Source organism: Oryctolagus cuniculus, chromosome 4, assembly GCF_051225735.1.
Source record: "Oryctolagus cuniculus isolate XC-2025 breed Fujian yellow rabbit chromosome 4, ASM5122573v1, whole genome shotgun sequence".
NCBI lineage: Eukaryota > Metazoa > Chordata > Mammalia > Lagomorpha > Leporidae > Oryctolagus > Oryctolagus cuniculus.
In genome coordinates, this window is record NC_142870.1 from 58,727,379 (window position 1) to 58,741,239 (window position 13,861).

Sequence of the window (13,861 nt, forward strand, 5' to 3'; positions counted from 1 at the left end):
ATGGGCGGTATTAAGCAGGAAGCTGGAGTCAGGAGCCATAGCCAGGTATTGAACTCAGATACTCTCATGTGTGACTTAAGTATTTAACAAGCATCTTAACCGTTAGGCTAAACACTACCTTGGGCATTTTAAAATTTTCTGTTGGACAGACTACCTTTCTATAATAATGCTCTGGAGAATATTAATTTTTCATTTTGTTTGACCAGATAGTCAACTGAATTAGTTTCATAGAGCAAAGTTCTGGCAGCATTTTTTTTTGAATTGTTTTCTTTAAAGACTTTTTTACCTTTCTTTGAATTTGTCCCATGAATGTACCTCTCAAGGATTAATCTGATACCCAGGTCATGATTAAATATCTACAGCATTAGAGCCTTGAAATTCTTATTATTTCTTCTAAGACACTTTTATGTTGCTTTCCTTGTTTTGTGTCCAAACAGCTAAAAAGTAATCTGAAGCCTTGTGCTGTCATGCACTTAGCCAGAATGCTTGCCTTACCCATTAATTTTAATTTTTTCCCTATTATATTTATTTCTATAATATGATTCAATGTAAAAATATGCAGAAGTCCAAGAATATACATTTCTGAAATGCCATTAATGTATAGATAATTATAATGTTTTATATATAATTTTTAAGACCTAGAAGAAAGAATTAAGGTTATAAGTTAAATAAATTATAATTATTAATGAGATAGACATATTTACCCTGATTTGCATATTATAGAATGTATCAATATATAGAAATATTATATTGTAATCTATACACTTGAGTTTTTAAAAATACATTAGTTAGGATAATTAAATAAATAATAAATAATTCCTCCTAGTTAGATATGAATCTTTTTAGATTTTGACATCCATTCCATATGCAACACAGGAATTAATTGCTGATCCTGGTAACCCATAACAAAAATCTCATAAAAATTTATAACATAGACTCTTTTTTTTTAATTTATTTGACAGGTAGAGTTATAGACAGTAAGAGGTAGAGACAAAGAGAAAGGTCTTCTGCCATTGGTTCACTCCCCAAATGGCTGCAATGGCCAGCGCTGTGCCGATCAGAAGCCAGGAGCCAGGTGCTTCTTCCTGGTCTCCCAAGCGGGTGCAGGGGTCCAAGCACTTGGGCCATCCTCCACTGCCCTCCTGGGCCACAGCATAGAGCTGGACTAGAAGAGGAGCAAACCGGACTAGAACCTGGCGCCCATGTGGGATGCCTGTGCAGCAGGTGGAGGATTAACCAAGTAAGCCACAGTGTGGCCCCAACCATAGACTGTTTCTAAATTCAGTATACAATTTGTCTATGAGTTCAATTTGTTCTGCCAGTAACTTTATGTCATACACACACAATAGAAATAATGCTACTGTGGTATAACTTGCAGTTAGTACAGTATTTCTAGCATTTTTGTATGAGGTATTCTAATATTCAGTGAAATCTTAACAGAACTTCAGTTTCTATGTCAAGTAAATTATATTATTCTTGACTATAAAATGATCAAGAGATGATTTTTCTAAAATACAGTCATTCTCTTTCTTTGTTATGTTAATATGCACAATAAATATGCAAGAGAAATATATAATAGGCTGAATTTCATAAACTTTTTTATGACCAAGGAATTCTTCTTTGTTATTTATTAACAATTTGAACAAAATTGATGTCCTTTGAAACTTATATCAGAATTATTCTTATGGCAAAATCATGTTAACCCTTAATGATACCTGATTTCCTTCTTTTAGTAACCCTATTTAAGTATTTTTCCTTTGTGTAGTGCTCATAAACATTTAAGAATATGTATTTAGAGTTTGCCAGTATAACTTAAGGTCAAGAATTACATCATTCTCAAAGTACTTTTTTTGTTGTTGTTAATTATGAAGAATTTGGCCTGAGCTAGAGTAAGGAACCATTGCTACTCAGAATCACATAATTGTGAATAATTGTTCCTTCAGTTAAATTTTGAGCACCTTATACCTTGCCAATTCCTTTGTGTCATTTGTAAGGATTGGAAGACTAATTTTTTAAACAATTTTGATGTCTGCTGACTTCTTCAATTATATGTAGCTTTATTTGATTCTCATTCAAGTTTCACTCAAAGCTTCTCCATAATAGATATTGTTATTACACTATTTCCCCTAACTAATTAATTTTCCCTTTTGTTTTTCTAGAATCTTGTTGTTTAAGCTACTGGAATGTTATTGTTCTTACATTTGTTCTTCTTATATATGTCACTTTTTAGGATTTGTTTCACACATTTGTATTAACCTTTTATGTATGAATTTTGTAATAATTATGTGTTTTAGCCTTTTAACATGTGATCTTTTAAAATCAGAAATTATCAATTAACACCCATGCACAGGCATAATGATTCTGTTAGATTCCAACTCACTTGAGGGAATTTGTCATTGTACTATCAGAATTATGCTTTCAGAGGTTGTCATCACCCTTAAACTTGTATTTAAAATATACAATCATTCATAGGCTTTTAGGTTTTTTTTTTTTTTTAATTGTTGTTCATTTAGGTGAAAGACTCAGAGAGACAGAAGCAGGCAGAGGAGAGCTCTTATCTACTGTTTCAATCTCAAATGCCCAAAAGGCTCATACGGAATGGGCCAGAGCTGTAGCCAGGAAGCAGAAACCCAATCTGAGTCTCCAACAAGGCAGGAGACCAAATATATAGCCACCACTGGTGCTGCCCAGGGTCTGAATTGATACCATGGCTGCATGCCATATTTGAGCATGTGCTTAGAATTTTTCTCTAAATAAAAGAGCCTGAGATTTTTTTTCAGGTCTTTTTTTTTTAACTTTTATTTAATGAATATAAATTTCCAAAGTACAGCTTACGGATTACAATGGCTTCGCCCCCATAATGTCCCTCCCACCCACAACCCTCCCATTTCCCACTCCCTCTCCCCTTCCATTCACATCAAGAATCATTTTCAATTCTCTTTAGCATACATTAAGTAAAGATTTCAACAGATTGCTCCCACACAGAAACATAAAGTGAAAAATACTGTTTGAGTACTAGTTATAGCATTAAATCTCAATGTACAGCACACTAAGGACAAAGATCCTACATGAGGAGTAAGTGCACAGTGACTCCTGTTGTTGACTTAACAAATTGACACTCTTGTTTATGGCATCAGTAATCAACCTAGGCTCTTGTCATGAGTTGCCAAGGCTATGGAAGCCCCCTGAGTTCACTGACTCTTATCATATTTAGACAAGGCCATGGTCAAAGTGGAAGTTCTCTCCTCCCTTCAGAGAAATGTACCCCCTTCTTTGATGACCCGTTCTTTCCACTGGGATGTCACTCGCGGAGATCTTTCATTTAGTGGTTGGTTTTTTTTTTTTTTTTTTTTTTTTTTTTTTTTCCCCCAGAGTGTCTTGGCTTTCCATGCCTGAAGTACTCTCATGGGCTTTTCAGCCAGATCCGCATGCCTTAAGATCTGATTCTGAGGCCAGAGTGCTGTTTAGGACATCTGCCATTCTATGGGTCTGCTGTGTATCTCACTTCCCTTGTTGGATCATTCTCTCCCTTTTTGATTCTATCAGCTAGTATTTGCAGACACTATTCTTGTTTATGTGATCCCTTTGGTTCTTAGTCCTATCATTATGATCAATTGTGAACAGAAATTGATCACTGGGACTAGTGAGATGGCATTGGTACATGCCACCTTGATGGGATTGAATTGGAATCCCCTGGTATGTTTCTAACTCTACCGTTTGAGGTAAGTCAGCTTGAACATGTCCTGAATTGCACATCTTGGCCTAAGCTAGCCCACAATATATTGGTGAGCCAGGCAGGAGTTAATTTGTTTCAATGGTGGCAGCTGCAGCATGGTAATGGGAATTAAAATGATTTCTGCCTCAGCAACATGTGGTTTCTAAATCGTGAAAGTTTTTCTGTTTTCCAGTTTCTTTTCTCTCAGTGCTTGCAGCTTGGGAAGGTCAGATAAAACGCAAAGATTAATGCTTTTGTGCTTGTGATTTTGGTAGCTTTTGAGGAGCCCAGGCCAATACAGAATGTTGGCATTAATGGAATTTGGACAGAAAGGTGGGAGAAAAAGGAACCAGTTTGCCAATATCTAAATGACTCCAAGTTGTTGGTAACATGTTTTAAGGATAATTTATGTATTTTCAAAGTATGAAAATTGGCCAGCGACGCAGCTCAATAGGCTAATCCTCCACCTAGCGGCGCCGGCACACCGGGTTCTAGTCCCGGTCGGGGTGCCAGATTCTGTCCCGGTTGCCCCTCTTCCAGGCCAGCTCTATGCTGTGGCCCAGGAAGGCAGTGGAGGATGGCCCAAGTGCTTGGGCCCTGCACCCCATGGGAGACCAGGAGAAGCACCTGGCTCCTGCCATCGGATCAGTGCCGTGCGCCGGCCACAGCGCACCAGCCGTGGCGGCCATTGGAGGGTGAACCAATGGCAAAAGGAAGTCCTTTCTCTCTGTCTCTCTCTCTCTCACTGTCCACTCTGCCTGAAAAAAAAAAAAAAAAAAAAAAAAAAAAAAAAAAAAAACTTAACCCTTTAATTTTATGGATTGATTTTATGGTTAGTGAAATTGTTTTACCTGAGGTTTTTGATTTTAAAATCAGGCATGCTTGAGCAAGTTTTCACTTGAAAAACATGTGATGCAAGATGGTGGTCCCCATGGGGATTCCACCCTTACTGGAAAATGGGCAACAGAACCTACCCTCAAGATAGTGGCCCCCACTGCTGGTCACATGTTCAAGGTTTCAGTTTTGTTTTTTTTTTTTTCTAATTTAGATTTTCATTTTTTGCTTGCCAGTTCTTGTAGGCATCCTGGGGTTTGGTTAATGGCATGGCTATCTAGGACAGCACTTCCCAGACTAGACATTTTGGTGTTTTCGTTGCTGTTGTTTATTTTGGTATGATATTTTGGCTTTAAGCTGGTTTTAAAAAAGGAAAATAAAATAAAATTGGGAGCCCCCTCAGCAGGCTAGGTAAAACAATAAATCCCATTTTGTGTACAAATGGAGACTCTAAGGTGTCAAAATTATAACTAATGTGTTGGATCCAAGTCACATGTCTAGGGATAATTAGGCTCATGGAGAGCCATGTTTATTTTAATTTTCTCAGATCCTACAAACAGACTGTTCAGCTGTATATTTCTGTATATTTTCATCTGGACTCACTTACAATTGAAGAGGTGCAATTGGATCTCAAATCCCCATGAGTGTGGTGGCAAAAGCAGAATTATAAGCATTTAGTGATAGTATAGATAGGATTCAAGGATTAAAGATTAGGGAAAATGCCAACGTGGGAAACAGTCCATACAGCAGTTCCATAGAATGACAATCTCTGTAACATTCAGTGGCCTCAGAATCAGCTCATTCTGGTCTGTCTGAAAAGCGCACAAGAGCATTTCAGGTACGGAAAGCCAAGACACTGCTTCCAAGGGTGTTCCCCCATGAAAGACCTCTGTGGTCCAGTCTGCAATGGAAAGAATGCACATCAAAGAAGGATGTAGTCTTCTCTGAAGGGAAGGGAGCACCTCTACTTTGCTCACGGCCTTGTCTAAAGACTAGTGGGGTTTGCGGAATCAAGAGGCTTCAACAACCTTGGTTTCTCATGTCAAGAGTCTCGAGTGATCACTGAAATTATACATAAGAGTGTTAATTACTAAATTAACAACAGCAGTTACTGTGTACTAACTTCCCATGCAGAAACTGTGTCCTCAAATAGTTGTCTTATTAAAGGTAATGGTATTTTAAAGAAAGTAGTAGAAGAAGACACAAAAAATGGAAAGATATTCCATGTTGGTAGATTGGAAGAAACAATATCATCAAAATGTCCATACTTTTGAAAGCAATTTACAGATTCAATCAAAATACCAAGGATATTCTTCTCAGATATAGAAAAAACGATGCTGAAACTCACATGGAAACAAAGGAGACTCCAAATAGTTAAAGCATCTTATGCAACAAAAACAAAGCCAGAGGCATCACCATACCAGGTTTCAGACTACACTGCAGTCATAATCAAAACAGCCTAGTACTGGTACAAAAACACATGGATAGGCCAGTGTAACAGAATAAAAATGCCAACTTATCCTTGACATAGGAGCTAAAATCAATCCCTGGAGTAACAACAGTCTCTTCAACAAATGGTGCTGGGCAAACTGGATCTCCACATGCAGAAGTGTGAAACAGGACCCCCTACATTACAATTTACACAAAAATCCATTGAAAAAGTATTAAGGACCTAAATCTAGGACCTGATACCATCAAATTATTACAGAACATTGGAGAAACCCTACTGGACATTGGCATAGGCGAACAATTCTTAGAAAAGACCCCAGAGGCACAGGCAATCAAAGTCAAAATTGACAAACGGGATTACATCCAATTGAGAAGCTTCGGTACTGCAAAAGAAACACTTAGCATAAAGGCAACAGATGGAATGGGAGATATTATTTGCAAACTATGCAACTGATAAGATATTAATTATATAAAGAACTCAAGAAAATCCACAACAACAAAGAAAAAATCCACTTAAAAATAGTCAAAGGACTTAGATAGACATTTTTCAAAAGAGGAAATAGAAATGGCCAACAGACACATGAAAAAAGCTCATGATCACTAGCCATCAGGGAAATGTAAGTCAAAACCACAATGAATTTTCACCTCACCCCCATTAGAATGGTTTTCATACAGAAATCAACAAACAACAAATGTTTGCAAGGATGTAGGGGAAAAGGTAACCTAATACAATGTTGGTGGGAATGTGAACTGGTAAAACCACAATGGAAGACAGTTTGGAGATACCTCAGAAATCTGAATATAGTCTACTATATGACCCAGGCATCCCATGTCTGGAAATTCACCCAAGGGAAATGAAATCAGAAAATAAAAGAGTTTTCACTCCCATGTTTATTGCTACTCAATTCACAGTAGTCAAGACATGGAATCAATTTAAATGCCTGTCAACTGAAGACTGGATAAAGAAATTATGAAATATGTACTCTATGGAATACTACACAGTGATAAAAATTGAAATCCAGTCATTTGCAACAAAATAGATGAATCTGCAAAGCATCATACTCAGTTAAATAAGCCAGTCCCAAATGGACAAATACCATATGTTCTCCCTGACTTGTGATAACTAATAGAGCATCTTAAAGACAATCTATAGAAATGAAATTGACACGTTGAGAAGCAATAACTTTAAACATCCCTTGTCTCTACTGCTAAGGAATTTTTCTTCATACTATTTGTTGAACTTTTACTTAACATCGAACTAATCATATGTATTTAAAGTTAATTGAAAATAGATCTAATAAAAAATAAGAATGGGAATATGAGAGAGAGGAGGAAAGGGGTGGGAGAGTGGGTGGGAGGGTGGGAAGCCACTCCCTTTTCTGACTCTTGTGCAAAGGAGAGGAAAATACCCAGGTGAAGATTGGCAGATTGAATTTACCAATATGCCTCCAACAAATAATTACAAATATCATCTAGTTTTTATTGGTACTTTCATGAGATGGAGAACAGCTTTTCCATCTTGTTCAAAAAAGGCACAAGAGGTATCCAAAGCCTTACTGAAGGACATTGTGCCATACTTTTGACTCCCATGGTCACTCCAGCATGACTAAATAGAGAGCTGCTTCTGTGGGACTTTCTTACCATCTCCATGCCTCTTGGAGACCTCAGTCATCAGGTAAAATTGAACAGGCTAATCATAACCTTGAGAAAATTTTAGCTAATGCTTTGCCAAGAGACCTCATAAACTTGGCTTAAACTATTGTTCATTGCCCTTCCCAGGACAGCAATGGCACCCAGACTGCCTTACAGCTTAGTTCATATGGGGAACTATATGAAAGGTCCTTCCTCACCTCTGACATCCTCTTTCAGAAATTCAAGATCAGATAAAGCATAACACTAATTTAGGCCAGGTACAAAAGGCTCTGAGAGTATGGTGATAAAGTTCTCCCATCATCAGATCCTAAGACTCACAAGCAGCCTATTTCCCCAGGAGATTTGGTGTTCTTAAAAGCTTGGAAGGAAAGATCCCCTTCAGGCCAGTTGCAGCCTAAATGGAAAGGACCTGACCGAGTGCTACTGAGCACGCCTAGCATCCCAAGCTGGGCACATTTGTAAAAGATTAAACTTCTAGCTCCTAAGTCTTCACGATGCACTTGAAAGATAAATCTGCTTATCTTTGGGTTGGCTACTCCTGTGAACCAATCAAAGATATCAAATACCTCTTCAAAAAGCAAAAAGATAAGCAAAGCTTTTGTTTTTGTCACATCAAGACTGCTTCACTTTAAGGCAGACATGTTTTACCTACCTCAACTTTTGATTCTTTCTGGGAGCTATTTTTGGCAGGAAAACTCCTTAGTGGGCTCGTCTTTTATAATACTAGAAGATACTAGTGTACCATGTGATGCTCATTTTAAAAACCTGACCATTGCTTTAGGCAATCTGGTTTATACTTCAGGCCAACTTTTACAGCAAGTATTTATACCTTTGGACACTCTGTATATAGTAGGTATGGAAAATCAACAGATCTTGGAGTATATACTGGTAGAATAGGTAGGGACATATGCAGTGATTAGTGGGATCTGCCATCTCTACTCTAACAGTTGTATGTTTGCTGAAACAAACAACTCCATGTTCAGGCTAAATGATTTTACAGCCAGCACAAGGACAACCTATCACCATCCACTATTTTGGAATTATTAGAATATATTTTCTTCCCAACCTAAAGGGCACCCCACTTGTAATTTATTTTCTTATAGTTTTGCTCAGACTGATTGATAAACTTGTGTTTCAGAAGTCAACAACTTCTGAGAATAATGATGACCATGCCAGGAAAACAGCCATTGGCGATGACTGAAAATTCTCCAGCTCATGAAACAGGTTCATTAGATGAGATAGAAAGAGATCTTCAGTACCAAGACAGGCAGGTCTTGCATCCATGATCAGCAAGAAGTAGATCAAGAAGATATGATGAGTCTATGTCCTTCACCATCCCCTTAAGATTAAGGGTCAGAAATCTCTGAGGAGGGGATAAAGAGGAAAAAGTCACTGAGATAGATTAAGTTCATGAGCTGGAGGCCATACCTACTGCCACCTCCATGTAATCCTATCATCATTCAAATGACCCCCTTCTCAAAATGCACCTCCCTACTTGGGACCTAAGGGAAGTACTATGTAACCACTCCCCTTTTCAAAACTAATAAAAGGCTCATGAAGAGGAGGACCACGTTCTTTTTTTTCTCTTTATCTTGTGAACCCAGGACAAGCAGAACAGGGTATGAAATTCCTCTTTCTATGTTTCCTGGCCCACTATCCCTAAATGAAGCCATTATGTGCCTTGTATTCTCACTTTCTAAATAAACCTTACTATGCTGTATGCCAAAATAAATAAATAATTCCATAGATAAAATTTAATAGCAATGTTTACATTTAATTCTATTCATTATTTAACATTGTTATCCATGAATTTTTAATTTGTTCTGTTCCCTATGCATTTGTAATGCTGACATTGATATGGACAAGTCAATGTGGAATTTTGTTCAATGAATCAGTGAAAATGCTTCTTTTTTATTTATCTTTTATTTATTTGACAGAATTAGACAGTGAGAGAGACAGAGAGAAAGGTCTTCCATCCATTGGTTCACCCCCCAAATGGCCAGAGCTATGACAATCCAAAGCCAGGAGCTAGGTGCTTCCTCCTGGTCTCCCATGCGGGTGCAGGGGCCCAAGCACTTGGGCCATTCTCCACTGCCTTCCCAGGCCACAGCAGAGAGATGGACTAGAAGAGGAGCAACTGGGACGAGAACCTGGCACACTTATGTGATGCCAGCACCGCAGGCGGAGGATTAACCAAGTGAGCCATGGCGCTGGCCCCTAGAATGCTTCTAAGTACAGATTGATAATAGATTATAGGTAGCCAATAGATGGATATGTAGATACATAGTAGATAATAGACATCATTTACATGATAGTGTAAATTAAAAATTAAAAATGTTAAAGCATTTATTTATTTATTTGAAGGGCAGAGAAGGAGAGAACACCTGTGCTCCCATCTACTTCACTTTTCAAATGTACACATGAATCAAGGAACCCAGAATTCAAGGCAAGGCAGAAGAAGGGAACTGGGAACTTGATCTGAGTCTCTCATATGGGTAGCAGAAACCTGATTACTTGAGCCATCACTGCTGCCACCCAGTTTCTACGTTAGTTGAATGTACAGTGAGGAGCTAGAGCCAGGAAGTAAACCCAGATTTTTCAGTTTGAGATGTTGGTATCATAACCACTAGGCCAAATACAAGGCCCAAGTGTTGAAGTTTTAATGCATGTACTGAGGATTCTTCAGTTTAGATGAGGCAACAAATTTCGATTTTTGCTCTGCCAAGTTATTTCCTCTGATCTTTTTGTTGTTGTTGTTACTTCTGAACACATCTATATTTCTTTTTACTTGTGCCAGTTCAATTAGTTTTGATATGATACCCTTAAGAATAGGCATACACACACAACAACAACAAAAAAGTATCTGTTTAGAAATAACTGTCATTGTGGAGGATGGACCAAGTGCTTGGGCGCCTACACCCGCATGGGAGACCAGGAAGAAGCACCTGGCTCCTGGTTTAGGATCAGCATAGCTCAGGCAATAGCGGCCATTTGGGGGGTGAACCAACAGAAGGAAGACCTTTCTCTCTGTCTCTCTCTCTCACTGTCTGACTCTGCTTGTCAAAAAAAATTTAAAAAGAATAAAAAAAGAAATAACTGTCATTAATCATGCAAATATTATTTAAAAAGTCTGTATAAAAAGGCAACAAATAACAAACATATTAAAACAAAGCAATCATTATGATTTATCCACTAGCAAAGGAGAGTATTCAAATGATTGAACAACAGAACTATAAGCACTTTTATAAAACATGAGGAAAACATACATTTTGCCTCTCGTGGAAGAGAAAGAAGGTTTTGTTTTGATGCCATTATTTTTAAATATTAGGGTTAAATCCATAATATCAAGTCCACATAATAATTTGGAAAATCATGACTTTAAAATAGCTATGGCCTGGAGAACTCCAAGTGCATAAAATGTGTGGTGGTGGAAATTTGTCTGCAGGGAAACTTGATATTCTTTTTTGGTGTTATGCCTATCAGTGATCAAGAATTAAATCTCAGAGTCAATGAAAGGTCCAAGGGGTTAGTCAAGTCACTCCTTAATGCAAATGAAATTCTTTGACTGCTGTCTGCTATATAAGCAGAATCAGCTTCTGAATTTTTATGCTAAAATAATAGGATATGGTGACAAACACTATGTGGTTGGTAAAACTTTATAGAACACAGGACATAGCAACATGAAGCAGCATGGAAAAATAATTCTGAACATTAGAAAATAGTATTGGAATGTCAAGATGATGATAACAATTGAGAAAATCTCACTGATGGCTTTTCCATAGGTGTCTATATTCTTACAGAGCTTTTTATACTGATATTTCCAAGACCTTTTTAAAATTTGTTCTTAAAATCACAAATTTATTTAGAATGGCAATAACATATTTACCTTCAACAACTATACTGACTATTTTATGCATTTCAGAAATAAATATAGTCAATAACAATATGTAAGGAGGGTGTAAGAATTTTTATTCCATATTTCTAGAATACTCTGTGTCTTCCTCAAAATTACAGGTGGCTATGCTTGCAAATAATTATTACTGTAAAGGATAGCTCATAAAGAAAAGTTCTACAATATTTACTAGAACTAAAGGATTCCGAGACCAAGGAATGATTCAATCTGTAATACCCAGGCTAGGACAAACACAACAGTTATAAATGCCACAATCTTGTTCCTGTGTCAAGACTTGTGACTGTTTTTGCATAAGGCTATAAATTGAGAAATAACTGAGAAAGAAAAAGCATGTGAAATCAAAGGTGAAATATTTAATCAATACATTCATTTGGGTAAAACCTGAAAATTTGATATTTGAAATTGAAATTGTCCGAGTACTCTAACAGAAAAAATTCACAATCTGCAAAGCAGTCAATGTACCTGCACTGAGTAAAAGGAGAAAGAAGGTAGGGGCATGAATTATCCTTGCACTGGACTGGGTTACCAACCTCTGAATAACTGAAAATTGACTTCAGGTTGAATGTTGAATATCCACTTTGTGTATGAGCTGCGAAGCCCTTAGGGAAAGATTTGATTTACAGAGATTAAATCAATAAATAAAAGATACACATAGGGAATAAATAAAGCCACATCTTCACATAGAATTCATTCTCTAAAGTTTTGTTTAGCTGAATTTTATGCAGGAGACCAGCAGGCTAACTCTTTTGGTTTTCAAAATTAAGTATCTGAATTACTCTCTGGAACACAATAGGGAATTAGTATACAGTGCAAAAAATTCACTTATATACTTAGAAACTATACATCAAGCTTTTTTAAAATACCATTTGGGACCAAAGATAAACTGAGAGTAGTAAGGTTACAATGACATAAGCCCATCTCATCAATTTCACCTATAATATTTTAAGGCTTTTTCCCTTTGAAATATTATAGTTTCACGTAAGATATGTCTTTTTGCATAAGTTTTATATTGTGAGATAATAATTATTTATTTAAAAATTTTTTGCTGTTTAAATCCATAAACTATAAATTTCTCTCTTGTCTCAATATTTTAATAATATAAATTATTTTAGAATTTTTAGCACCAATTGCTTAATAAAGTTTATGATAGAAAAAGTGAAGTTATATCAACAAAATTTCATACTACAAAGTTCAGTATAGAATAAAAATTAACTTTGAATTACAGGCTAATTTGTATATACATATATTTATATTTATATAATATATATATATATAGAGAGAGAGAGAGAGAGAGAGTGAGAGATAGAGACAGATAGAGAGTTCTACATTGTATCTATCTTCTGAATCACTGAAGTAGCTAGACATATTGGATCCACAAATGTTTACAAGAGTGAGCTTAGTCAGAGTGTTTGGGTTGTCAAAAGATACACAAACTACCTTTAAAGGAGCCTATGTTTTGCTCCTATTTTTTTCTTCTAGTGCCATAGATGGCATTTGTTATATCATAAATTTCTAATTTTAATTGAATATGAGACTTTCTATTCAACATTATTATTTTTTTTTATTTTTTTTTAGATTTTATTTTTTTTAATCTTTTATTTAATGAATATAAATTTCCAAAGTACGACTCATGTGTTACAATGGCTTCCCCCCCCATACCGTCCCTCCCACCCACAACCCTCCCCTTTCCCACTCCATCTCCCCTTCCATTCACATCAAGATTCATTTTCGATTATCTTAATATACAGAAGATCAGCTTAGTATACCTTAAGTAAGTATTTCAACAGTTTGCTCCCACACAAAAACATAAAGTGAAAAATAATAGATGATTTTTTTTTAAATGATGATGAAATCAGATCAGACCTATTGTCATGTTTAATCCCAGTGAGAGTCAAGTTGGGAATTGATAATTTCTTTCTTTTTTTTTTTTTTTTTTTTTTTTTTTACAGAAGATCAGTTTAGTGTACATTAAGTAAAGATTTCAGTCGTTTGCACCCCCATAGAAACACAAAGTGAAATATACTGTTTGAGTACTCGTTATAGCATTAAGCCTCAGTGTACAGCACATTAAGGACAGAGATCCTACATGAGGAGTAAGTGCACAGTGACTCCTGTTGTTGACTTTACCAATTGACACTCCTGTTTATGGCATCAGTAATCTCCCTATGCACCAGTTATGAGTTTCCAAGGCTATGGAAGCCCCTTGAGTTCTCCGACTCTTATCTTGTCTAGACAAGGTCATAGTCAAAGTGGAGGTTCTCTCCTCCCTTAAGAGAAAGGCACCTCCCTCTTTGAAG